General features: G+C 44.7%; 1 long non-coding RNA gene and 1 pseudogene across 1 annotated transcript; both read right to left on the reverse strand.

Moving 5' to 3' along the window:
• Window positions 1-733: 733 nt before the first annotated feature.
• LOC121104714 lies at window positions 734-2,483 on the reverse strand. Its single transcript, XR_005837052.1, has 3 exons — window positions 2,152-2,483; window positions 1,775-1,861; window positions 734-1,340 (listed from the first exon to the last, which is right to left on the reverse strand). It is a non-coding gene; the product is annotated as an uncharacterized LOC121104714 (long non-coding RNA).
• Window positions 2,484-3,628: 1,145 nt separating this feature from the next.
• Window positions 3,629-3,722, reverse strand: LOC121104848 (annotated as a pseudogene).
• Window positions 3,723-13,427: the final 9,705 nt, after the last annotated feature.

The raw sequence follows: 13,427 nt of genomic DNA on the forward strand, positions 1-13,427 counted from the left end.
TACTATGTGCTAGACACCATTCTAGACGCTGGGGACACGGCGGTGCGTGTTCCTGCTCCTCACGGAGGAGACGGGCCATACACGTTACACAAATAAACAAGACATATTAGGGAATGGCAGGGACCGTACGGAAAATGCAACGGGGCCACGTGATGCAGTGGCAGGGTAGCTGCTCCAGCCTCAGAGGGGAGGCCTCACTGCAGAGGTGATGGGGAGCTTGTGTCTCAGTGCCAGGAAGGAGCCGGTGTGCAAAGACTTGGCAGAGAAACAGCAAAAGCAGGGGCCCTGAGGTGGGGGTGAGCTGAGCACCTTCAAGGAGCAGAAAGACGGCCAGTGTGGCTGGATCATGATGAACAAGAAAGCAACTGGCAGGGGATGGGGCTGGAGAGGCAGACTGAGTCAGATCGCAGGGGGCCTGGAGGCCAGGTAGGAAGCTTGGCTTTTATTCCCAGAGCCAGGGGAGTCTGTTAGGTTTCAAGCTATGAGCTACCCTAGGATCTGGCTGCTCGGGGGGAAGTGGGCTGAGGAACGGGAAGGGTCTACAGAAGAGGCAAGGTTCAAGTTAGGAGGTTCCTGCTGTGGCTCTCAAAGCAGGGAGACAGGAGTTTGGACCAGGGCCTGCTATGGAGGTGGGGGGGGAAGATTCCAGAAGCCTCCTGGACGTACAGGTGAGCAGACTTCCCACAGATCGGTCCTATGGGGTGAGGAAAGGAGAGAATCGAGAATGCATCTCAGGTTTTAGAAGCAGGAATTGAGTTTACTTCTTTTTTTTCCAATTGTAGTGAAATATGCACAACATAAAAGTTACCACTTAATCCGTTTTTAAGTGTACAATCAGTGGCATTAAGTACAGCCGCGATGTTGTGCAACCTTCGCCACTACCCACTTCCAGAATTTTCTTGGGTTTATTTTTGTGGACCGAACAATCCGGGCACTCATCGGATTCTGTGGAAAGCAGAGAGCCGGGGAGTTTCTTGGCGGTCGCTCTAACTGCACACAAGGACCCATCTCTGCTGTTTCCTCCGATTGTTTCCAGTGGGCTCCTGGGCACCAGCAGCATGATGTCATGTTTTATTTTTCTCTCGATTTTGCCTCGGCGAATCCCAGGAACAACCCCGGGCATGGTGCTGAGTAGTAAGTTCCTCTTAACCTTGATCAGGACCAAGCCCTGGGACTCTACCCTTCCTGCCTCCCACGCACACGCACACAGGAGGGTTCTGAGCAGAGCAAAGTCCTTTTGCCATTGACCCGAAGTTTTGCTCTCTCTTGTCCACAGCAGGGAATCGGTTACAGAAAGGTAGGCCGAAGGACAAAGAGGGCAGATGTCTCCAACTGAAACCCTAGAGGAGGGAAAGCAGGACTGCAGAGCCCTACAGGGAGGGAGGGGAGAGTGGGGAGCCGCGGGCCTAGTTTGCAAAGACATCTTGGCCTCTAACAGCTGGCTTTAGAGAAGGCTTTATTAAAAAAGGAAAGGCCACCTATGGAAAACCCTCACTTGGGAATCTGGATGAAGACTGTACCCTTCCCTCCCACTCCCATCTTCAGGACGGGGCTGCATGGGGTTATGTGTGTGAGCCAGTAACAATTCCCTCCGGAGTTTAACTCAGGAGTAAGACAGTGCAGATCTCTTATTTTCTAAGTGGTGGCATTTTTGTAACCCTCTGGAAAGACACTTCCTGGGTATCCTATAGATAGTCCTGGGGAGGAACAATCATGTAGGTAAGTTGGCAAACTAGGTGAGAGACTGGCACAGGGGAAAACCAACGAGTCTTACCGTCCTACTGCTCTAAGGAGCTTCCGTGATTTCATTTCTGTATCAGGTTCCTTTGGCTGCTGTAACAGATGACCACATACCTGGTGGCTTGAAACAGCAAAAAATGATTACCTTACGATTCTAGAGGTCAGAAGAGTCAGTGGGCTACATGTGGGTGTCACCAAGGCTGTGTTTCTTTCTGGAAGCTCCCGGGGAGAAACTATTTGCTTGCCTCTTCCCGTTACCAGAAGCTGCCCACATTCCTCGGCTCATGGAGTTCAGTGCCAACAGCGGCAGGTTGATTCCTGGGACTCCAATCTCCTCTTCTGCCTCCCTCTTCCAAATCTGATAACCCCTGGGATTCCCGTGGGCCTGCTGGATAATTCAGATTAATCTACCTGTGTTAAGGTCAGCTGATGAACAACGATCTCAGTTCCATCTGTAGCCTTAATTCGCCTTTGCCACATCAGGCAACACAGGTTCCAGGGATTGGGACCTAAACATTTCTAGCGGTGGGGGAACAATTCTGCCATAATTCCTATCAGAAGACCAGAAATAGGAAGAGTATTTTCAATGTAGTAAATGAATTTAGTAAAGTCACAGGATACAAAATTAATACGGAGATCTATACACTAATAATGAGGTCGCCGAAAAAGAAATTAAGAAAACAATCCCATTTATAGTTGCACCAAAACTAATAAGATACACAGGAATAAACTTAACCAAGAAGGTGAAAGATCTGTACTCTGCAAACTATAAAACATTGATGAAAGAAATTGAAGATGACACAAAGAAATGGAAAGATATTCCATGCTCATGGGTTGGAAGAACCAATATTGCTAAAATGTCCATACTACCCAAAGCAATGTACAGATTTAATGCAATCCCTATCAAAATACCAATAACATTTCCCACAGAACTAGAAGAAATCATCCTAAAATGTGTATGAAACCACAAAAGACCCTTAATGCCAAAACAATCTTAAAAAAGAACAAAGCTGGAGGTATCCCAATCCCAGATTTCAAACCGTACTACAAAGCTGTAGTAATCAAAACAGCATGGTACTGGCACAATAATAGACACATAGATCAAAAGAGCAGGGTAGAGAGCCCAGGAATAAACCCACACATGTATGGTCCATTGATCTATGACAAAAGAGGCAAGAATACACAATGGGAGAAAAGACAGTCTCTTCAACAAATGGTATTAGGAAAACTGGACAGCTACTTGCAAAAGAATGAAACTGGACCACCTTTTAATGCCACACACAAAAATAAACTCAAAATGGATTAAAGACCTAAATTTGAGACCTGAACCTATAAGATTCCTAGAAGAAAACAGAAGTAGTAATTTCTTTGACATCAGCCATAGACACATTCTTCGAGATGGAACTCCTCAGGCAAGGGAAACTGAAGCAAAATCAAACTATTGCGACTACAGCAAAATAAAAAGCTTCTGGACAGCAAAGGAAACCATCAACAAAATAAAAAGACAACCTATAGAATGGGAGAAGAGATTTGCAAATGATACACCTGATAAGGGGCTAATATCCAAAATATATAAAGAACTTGTACCACTCAACACCAAAAAAAACAAATAATCCAATTTAAAAATGGGCAGAGGACCTGAATAGACATTTTTCCTTCTCCATCTCCTTCTTCTTCTCCTTCTTCTTCTTTAAATATGGAATGCTTCAGGGTTTCTGGGTGGTTCAGTCAGTGAAGCCTCTGACTCTTGATTTTGCCTCAGGTCATGATCTCAGGGTCATGAGATCAAGCCCTATGTCTGACTCCATACTGGGCATGGAGCCTGCTTAAGATTCACTCTCTCCCTCTGCCTCTGCCCCTCCCAACCCCCCTTTCTCTCAAATAAATTAATAATAAGGAACGCTTCACAAATTTGCATGTCATCCTTGCACAGGGGCATGCTAATCTTCTCTGTACTGAACAGACATTTTTCCAAAGAAGATATCCAGGTAGTCAATAGACACATGAAAAGATGCCCAACATCATTCATCATCAGGGAAATACACATCAAAACCACAATGAGGGGTGCCTGGGTAGCGCAGTCGTTAAAGCGTCTGCCTTCAGCTCAGGGCGTGATCCCGGCGTGCCGGGATCGAGTCCCACATCAGGCTCCTCTGCTATGAGCCTGCTTCTTCCTCTCCCACTCCCCCTGCTGTGTTCCCTCTCTCGCTGGCTGTCTCTCTGTCACATAAATAAATAAAATCTTTAAAAAAAAAAAAAAAAACACAATGAGATATCGCCTCACACCTGTCAGAATGGCTAAAATCAAAAACACCAGAAACAACAAGTGTTGATGAGGATGTGGAGGAAAAGGAACCCTCGAGCACGGTTGGTGGGAATGCACACTGGAGCAGCCACTGTGGAAGACAGCATGGCGCTTCCTCAAAAAGTTAAAAATAGAATTACCATATGATCCAATAATCACTATAGGGTATTTACCCAAAGAAAACAAAATCGTTAGTTTGAAAAGACGTATGCACCCTATGTTTATTGCGGCATTATTTACAATAGCAAAAAATAAAAGCAGAGATGAGAAGCACGTTTTTAATTGCATCAAACTGGAACCTTCTGAGAGTTTTACCATAAACCCAGCGCTGAGCATGTCTACAAAATTACTTACTGACACTCAGGTTTTGACTGTCGTACTGCTCCATTGTCCCCTAAGCAGAAGAAAAAAATAGCAAAATAAAAAGAACAGCTGTTGGAAGTATTACTGAAAACCACTCCCAAACCAAAAAGCCTAATGCTTGCCGGGTTATAGGCTGTTCTCTAGTTTTCTATCCAGCCCCCACCCTTCGTCATCTCTCTACACAAACGGGTAGGTAATACCATCTCTGTTCTACAGATGAGGAAACTCACTCAGCCCTTCAAAGAGAAGCAGAGTTTATACCATATTCACAATGGCCACTAACTACAGAAATTCAGATTTAGTCTGTGTTTCAAATCAATCATAAGTGAGTGCGGCCAGGCCAGACCCTTGCAACTCCTGCTCCCACTGCACGTGAGAGCAGGCCTCAGGGCTGTCGTTCATTTGTCGAGCAAGTCTGCCCTCAGCACCCTCCTTGTGCATTTTCCTGGTAAAGACTTATACAAAAAAGAAGATAGCTTCTGCTTTGAAAAGGAACAAAGACTGACCTCATGTATGATGTATCATCTCATCTTTCAAAATAATTAGAAAGGTAAAACCACAAAGACAAGGGCAGGGAGAGGGGAGGACCTCAGAGCCGGGTGTGCCCAGAGGGGGTTTTCACAAGCCCTCTTAGAGAAGTCTTTCCCGCATTTGCAAACCACTGACTCCCATTTTCATCAGGCTTCAACCCTTCTACCCCTAATTTGCTTTATAATACTGGGCGACAACTTTTTTTCCCTTTCAAATTCTTCCTGAATATATGACAGATGAAAAAAAACCACGTTTATCAAGCAGCCTCATTTCATGCTAATGAGGATCCGTGGGTGTCAGAAAGAGCCATAGCTCAGCCCGAGTAGTTTTCCATCACCCCAGGCAGGGGGAGAGCCACTACACCCAAGACTCAGTTCTCAAAGCTCTAAGCTTTCAGATAGAAAATAGGCTGCATTTCAGGGGCTCCGCGAACTGTTACTATGTCAAGCCAAGGGCAGTAAAGACAACGTGTGCTGTGTCATCACAAGTCACCCCAGGGGGCAAGAACCCATCAGTGGTTTGATTACTTATTAAACAGTGTGGAAGGTGAACCTGCGGGAGTCAGTTCCCCAGGGAGACGCCTTGCTCGGCTTCCTTGTGCTGTCCTCTGGCGCCCCCAGCGGTATTTAGGGTTAATCGCTATAGCAAGTTAAAACCACATTGAGTACTTCGGATGAGCTAAAGGCTTTCTGCCTGTTTCTCTACAAGTAAACTTGCCTTCTCTTTAAAACGACAGCTCACAAAACCAGGATACTCAGAGCAGTTTCATACAAGGGAGTCTCCTGTGGCTATAGAGGTTTAGTCCCCAAAAGAAATATCTAATTTTTAGGTATTGCGATAAGTTTTATAATATTTCAAAGCATGCCGAAAAAGTATAGATAATGATACAACACTCATGTATTGATGACTCTTTTGAACACCCAAAATATTACAGATTTATTTGTAGACCCCATTCAATTTCCCTTTTGTCTTGGAGGTAAAATAAAACTCAAGACAGTAATTCGCATGTCCATGTGTGTATTTACACTTGTACAACTTGTGTAGGTATCCAGAAACACAAATAGTAGTGATTTGTGTGTGCTGAATTTTTCAAAAAATTGGTGTCATATTGTATCATTCTGAAGATCTTGCCGTTCTTTTTTTTTTTTTTTTTTAAAGATTTTGTTTTATTTGACAGAGACAGCCAGCGAGAGAAGGAACACAAGCAGGGGGAGTGGGAGAGGAAGAAGCAGGCTCCTAGCACAGGAGCCTGATGTGGGGCTCGATCCCAGAACGCTGGGATCACGCCCTGAGCCGAAGGCAGACGCTTAACGGCTGCGGCACCCAGGAGCTCCAGATCTTGCTGTTCTCGATCAATGTTGTGTTTAAGAATTATTCACGTCAATGCATCCACATATGTGTATGTGTATATATGTTAATACACAGTTGATTCATTTTTTTACTACTGAAAAGTTCCTTGTGTAACTGCCCATTTATCTATTATCCTTATAATAAAGTCATGTTAAGTAAATAGTTCATCTTTTCCTGATTAACACGTTTGCATTCTTTTTACATTCTGAACACTAATCCTTTGCTTGGTGATATGATTAGCAGATTACTTCTTTCAGTCTGTGGCTTTTCTCTTCATGAATAGTGTCTTTCCAAATACAAGATTTTTATATCTCAAAGCCAAGTGTATCAATCTGTTTGTTTATGGTTTTTCCTGTTTGACTCTTGAAATCCTTCTGTCTCTCGAGGTTAGAAGGTAGTTTTCCGTATTTTTAAATAATTTTAAGGACTTGCTTTTTACATGTAGAAGCTTCATTCCCCTTGGTTTTATTTATGTAATTGGCACAAGGCGGATGTCTCTCTGTCTGTCTGTGTGAATTTCTGGCAGGGTGCACGGTAGAGGAGCCTTGGGAGCTTTTTGAAAAAACCAATTTCTGGGCCTCGTCCCAAAACTGATGAAGTCTTAATCTCTGGGAGTGGTGTGGAGGCATCAGGATTTTAAAAACACCAACTCCCCCAGATGGTCCCAACACGCAGCCGGGGCTGAGAACCTCTGCTCTAAGGTCAGACCGAGAGTAGAACTGCCGGGGTGTATATTATATCATTAGTTATACTGGATATTGCCAATGATCTGTAAAGTGACTGTAACTATTTAGGGTCCTTCTAGTAGGAGAGTTTCAGGTGCTTCACATCTTTGAAAACACATAGGCATTATTATTCCAGTTAAGTGATAGGGAAACAGAAGAGAATTTAGGTGACTGCATTTTCCTGAATTCGCATAGATTGCTCCTGTGTTCTCCACCTTCTCCACCGTCCTGACCCTCCGTTTACACATATCACTCCTGTTGAACATGCTTCACTCACTAGCATCACTGGACTAGGACCCCGGTGGTAATTTTGGTTCCGTGTGCCCCCATCTGGCTCCTATTCAGACTGTAAATTCAGCCTCAGCTTGGAGAGAGAGTCACCATACAACTGACCTCTCCCTACATTCTGGAGCCAGCCACTCCCCAAAGCCCAGGCTTTCAACACACACAGAAACACCAAATTAGGGAAGGCTGGATATTGACCAATGAGTTAATCTTCAAATGCCAACTGACAACCAGGAATTTGTCCTGTTTACAAAAATGTATGCATTCCTAACTATGGGTCAAAGAGCAGGCAACATGTTCTGAGGGTTTCAGAAGTAGGAGGCACGTTCTGTTCTTTAGAGATATTGAGACTGTAATGTAAACGAGACAAGGTTTACACAACTCAGTTTTAAATTATCAGTAGAGGGGCGCCTGGGTGGCTCAGTCGGTTAAGCGTCTGACTCTTGATCTCAGTTCAGGGCTTGATCTCAGGGTTCTGAATTCAAGCCCACATTGGGCTCCACGCTGGACATGGAGCCTACTTAAAAAAAGTTATCGGTAGAGATTTTTAAATGACATGATTTTTAGGAAGTGATTCACGTGATATAGATACTTGGACTAAATGATCTTGGAGTTTCTTTCCCACTCTGCATCTTTAGGGATTTATGAGATAAGAAAAGCTTTGTGGCTACAAAACAAAACCAAACCTTCTCCCTGGTGATGGTAGGCAGCCTCCAAGACAGCCCCCAGTGACCCTTGTCCCCTGGTATTCACGCCCGTGTGTAGTCTGCTGCATACTGAATAGGGCTGACCTGTGTATCCTATTGGGTGTTGTGGACAAGATGGTATGGGACTTCTGAATTTAGGTCATAAAGGGCATCAAGGCTTGTGCCTGCTCTCTTGAGCTGCTTTCTCTGTGGGAAGCCAGCTGCCATGCTGTAAGGACACTCAAGCAGCCCTACAGGGAGGGCCTTGAGGTGAGCCGTGAGACTTCTTGCCAACAGTCAGCACTAACTTGCCAACCTTGTGCACAAGCCACCCAGGGAGCAGATCACCAGCCCTAAGCAGACTTCAGATGGACCGTACCCATGGCTGACATCTGACCCCAGCCCCATGAGAGACTCGGGGCCAGATCTACCCAGCTAAGCTGCTCGCCGATTCCTGACCTACAGAAATTGCATGAGATGATAAATGTTTGTTATTTTTTCAAAATATTTTATTTATTTATTTGAGAGAGAGAGAGCAGGGCAGGGGGACAGAGGGAGAGGGACAAGCAGACTCTTGTGCACTGAGCATGGAGCCCAACGCGGGCTTGACCCACGACCCATGAGATCATGACCTGAGCTGAAATCATGACTCAGACGCTTCACTGACTGAGCCACCCAGATGCCCTGTTTGTTATTTTTTTGTCACCAAGCTCTGGTATAACTTATTGCGTGTTAAGAGACAACTAATACAATGGCTTTCATATAGATGCATCACCAACCTAACAACAAGAAAGCAATTCTCATGACTTAAAAGTGTTTAAATATTTTTATTATTCCTACACACACTGAAAGAGACAGCGAGTAAAATGAAAGTCTTAGAGAAAATGAATTATTTCTTTAAGTATTATGGGGAGTAGGTCACAGGGATAAAAAGAGGTCCCAGATTTCAACACATTGTGTCCAGTACTTGTGCTGTCGGGTAGGTTATAACTATTTCAAAAACAGTCTGGCAGTTCATGTATGACTTTATAGTGTTACGGTTGAGGTGCAAACAGAGCATATGTGTGAGTTAGAAAAAAGCCTTGCAACATTAAAGCACTGAAAATGCACCCACTAGCATATTCTAGGCACTCCTATCATTGCCAGGCTGTGTTTCCCACTTTATTTTCTTTTAAGATTTTATTTATTTATTTGATAGAGAGAGAGCGCACAAGCAGGAGGAAAGGCAGCAGAGGGAGAGGGAGAAGCAGACTCCCCGCTGAGCAGGGAGCCCAATGTGGGGCTGGATCCCAGGAGCCTGAGATCCTGACCTGAGTTGAAGGAAGACGCTTAACCGACTGAGCCCCTAGGAGCCCCTATTCCCCATTTAATAAAGGGTCAGGATTGATTCCTGGGGAAAGGGTCAATGTGTGGGCAAATTCCTGTTCGATTAGGCCTCCTCAGCTCCAAATACAGAAAAGGAGGGGGAGGTTTAAAATAATAAAAGAGAAAACAAAACAACAACAGAAACTCCCCAAAGGTGGCTCTCTATGACTGCTGTAACAAATTATTGAGAACTCTGTGGCTCAGAGCAACATAGATTTATTATCCTGCAGCTGTGGAGGTCAGAAGTCCAAAGTAGGGGGCGCCTGGGTGGCTCAGTCGTTAAGTGTCTGCCTTTGGCTCAGGGCGTGATCCCAGCGTTCTGGGATCGAGCCCCACATCAGGCTCCTCTGCTGGGAGCCTGCTTCTTCTTCCCCCACTCCCCCGCTTGTGTTCCCTCCCTCACTGGCTGTCTCTCTCTCTGTTAAATAAATAAATAAAATCTTAAAAAAAAAAAAAAAAGAAGTCCAAAGTAGGTCTTACTGAGCTAAAGATCACGGGGTCATCAGGCCCGCACCCATTCTGAAGACTCGAGGGAGAGTGTTTCCTTGCAAAATCTAGAGGCTGCCTGCCTGCCTCGGCTCACGGCGCCACCCTCCATCTTCAAAGTCAGCAGTGCCGCATCTTAAGGTTTCTGTTTCTGCTGTTTCCAAGGTCACATCCCTTCTCTGACTCTCTTGTCTCCCTCTTTCCCTTATAAAGACCCCTGTGATCACATCAGCCCACCCAGAGAATCCAAGAAACTCTCCCCATCTCAAAAGCCTGAACCCGTCCGATCTGCAGACTCCCTTTTGCGATGTAAGGTAACTAGAAACATGGACATCCATCTCTAGAGGCCCTTATTATGCAGGCCCCAGGTGGCCTCAGAACCATGATAAGAAACAGAATGGAAATGCACTGTGGTAAGTGGGCTGTAGCGCTCCAGGCCCAGAGGGTCCACAGAAGCCCCCATTTTCATTCCTGGGCCGTCAGGGGCACTAAAGGTCTCAAATGAGACAGAGCTCGATCCCTGCTTGAAGTTGCAGGCTGGGCCAGGCCAGGCCAGGAGCTAAACTTCATTGCTGCTGAGCACTGTCTGGGTGAAGGTGTGTAACAAGCTGCAAGTCCAGAGAAGCGGGAGGACCAGGGTTCACCCTGCTGGCTGGGCGCCTGGATCTGCATCATCCTTAGTCACTCAGGGGGACAGCAGTGCCCAACCCTCATAAAGACAGCCTGTTCTGGACTGGTGCCCTTGAGGCTGGGAGCGAGGCAAGTGCAAAACGGTAAGACTGGGAGAGGTGAGCACAGAGAGAGAGAGACAGAGAGAGATGAGAAGAAACAAACATACAATAAACTCTGAACCTAGTCCCTAAACATAAGCATAATAAAACCCAGACAAAATGTGATACTAAGGCCATCAACAAAATCAGTAATTAGAATATGAGTTTACGTATGGTGAAATTAATCTAATAAAATAATCAGACGAAGAGTTCACCATAAGTATATTTAATTTGCCCGAAGAGATAGATGAAGTGGTTCCGGGTGGTTGTAGGTTGCTGGGGTGCTGCTTGTGTTTGGGAGAAGACCAACACTATAATTCGTACTTTGTTAGAGGAGTGTGTCCCTACCTTGGAGGCCTTTTGTGAGGAAGATCTCACAACTGGGATTTTAAGGCCCACGCTTGCAAAGGTGGTTCCTTTGCCAAGTGTATAAAAACGTCGTGGGAGGCCATGAAGACCCACAGGTGTCAAGTTCACACAGGGTAACAGTTCTGAGACCAGAGATGGACATTTCCCGCTACATAGTTTATCCACAGCTTATTGGCTTTTCATTAATAAAGAGTCTTTCAGATCAACCATTCTGACGTCATTCAGGTCATTCCAAAGATTTTTAAAATGCTCAAATCCACTGCACCCCAAGTAATGTTCAGCTAAGCGAGCTTATAGTTTGTAGCGAGGCAGAGAAATGGTCTCATTTGGAGACGTAAAATCTTTTGCATGAGTAACTCCCTTTTTGGCCAGTGGGGTTTCTAATAAGCACCTACTACGTACAAATGTTAGGCCATCTTGCGTGAGATTTAAGAGTCGGGTGCTTTTATTCATAGCCTCTAGGGTTAAATGGCAGGTTGGCGGTGACATATTGTAGTGGCTCTGGAATCAGAAAGATGTGTGTTCACGTCCATGCTGCTCCCCAGGGGCCTCTTCTGGGTCCAGAGCAAGCTGGCTTTTGTCTTCAGGACTCAGTGCCCACATTTGTAAAATGGGGAGAATAGTAACTACCAGATAGAGGGCTTATAACACCCTATTACAACACCAACATTCAATGTGTAATGCCCATAAACTATCCAATGGGTGTTAGTGACAAAACAAAAGAATTTACGGTGCCGATAACTGGCAAAGAAAGGGGATGATGTGGCAAAATAGTAAAACCAGGCAGACAGCCTTCATACTGGAGGCGGGACATGTCAACAGTGGTACGAAAGGACCTAAGCTTACACATTTGGAGTCTTTGAATATGTGAATCCTTTATTCTAAGGGGCCCTTGATCAATAACTTTGCAACTGCTTTCTGGTCTTCACCAAACAGAGGAGGAGTTAGACCAAAACTGAGCAGTTCAATTCGGATGGAGACGTGCTGAACGTCAAAGACATGTGCTGAACCAAATTACAACTACCCTGAGAACGAAGAGGGAGAAGTTTTAGTCTTCTGTGTTTGGAGGACATTTCATCTACTTATAATTATATGTATAATAGAGTATTTGATCATCACAATGGAGTGTTTCCCTCTCTCCCATTCTCTGCAGAATGCTCCCTCTTTGAACATTCACTGCTAATCTCTAAACGGTCATTGCTGGGAAACATCATTCTAACTGGTTCTGCCCGAAGGACTTAACCAGGATGTCACCAAAATAGAAGATAGAATGAAAGCCCAGGGAAAAGTGTTTAATTTCACTATAAACAAAAGAAATAGATATAAAGATGAGCTGCTATTTGTATCTATTCAGTTAATAAAGATTTTGAAACATAACAATGGCTACCATAGGCAAGGACTTGGCAAAATGGACACTTTCGTAGATTCCCAGTCCGTAACAACAAAACAAAAACCTCTTTGTCCTCAAAGGGAATATTTAACTAAAAGCGTGCTGCCCACAAGAAGGGATTTCATAGCCCATAAAAGCGAGACTCATGAAGTGGTATCATGATAAGACACACAAGCATAAAAATAACAAAAGAACCCAAGGTTGTTTGGACACTCTGATGACACCTGTGTTTAAGAGAAACACACAGAGTAGTAGCAAGAAATATAGCGATGATGCCATCAGGTGGTGAGAGTCTGGTGATCACCCTCTAGTTTTATATTTCTCGAAGTTTCTATAATGAGGATATGTTATTTTGACATCTTCTTTCACTTTCTATTTTATTTTGAAGCTTGTTTATTTATTTTGAGTAATCTCTACACCCCACGGGGGACTCGAACTCACGACCCCAAGATCAGGAGTTGCACACTCCTCTGACTGGAGCCAGCCAGCAGCCCCTAGTTTATTCTGAACCCTGGACGTTTATTATGGAAACATCAAGAGGCGAAACATCACAGCTCTCACGGTGATGAAAGCCTAGATCGCAGGGACAGTGGAACTCTGCAAGTCTTTCTCCTGAAGGATTCTAGAACATCCCTAAGAGCCTCAGAGGGTACCCAGTAATCTAGGGTAGTAATCTATACTTCCCTTGGGAGAGAACTGTGCGAACCCATTGGAACTACTATTAGCAGAGACTTTAGAATCCTAAACTCTTTTTCTTCATATTTCACCTTCTTCCCTCTGCTGGTTTTGGTGCGATTACAGTGAGGTGGCCATTCTGCTTTAGGGGTCTGGGAACTGCAAAGCCTTCTGGGCCGTTTGCATTCGTGACGTCATCTCTAAGTGTACAGAGGCAAAGTTCGACATCCTGTGACTATTACTAAGCTGCAAATCACTATTCTTTTTTTTTCTTGCAAACACTGCACATTATGTTTGCTATCTCAGGCAGAACAGCATCCCACGGACCTCTGGGGAGGCAACTTCGGGTTATTTCCTGAGGCAATTTTGCAGGTTTCTTGAACAGTG

This window comes from Ursus maritimus, unplaced genomic scaffold (assembly GCF_017311325.1).
Source record: "Ursus maritimus isolate PB19 unplaced genomic scaffold, ASM1731132v1 scaffold_23, whole genome shotgun sequence".
In the NCBI taxonomy this organism is placed as follows: domain Eukaryota; kingdom Metazoa; phylum Chordata; class Mammalia; order Carnivora; family Ursidae; genus Ursus; species Ursus maritimus.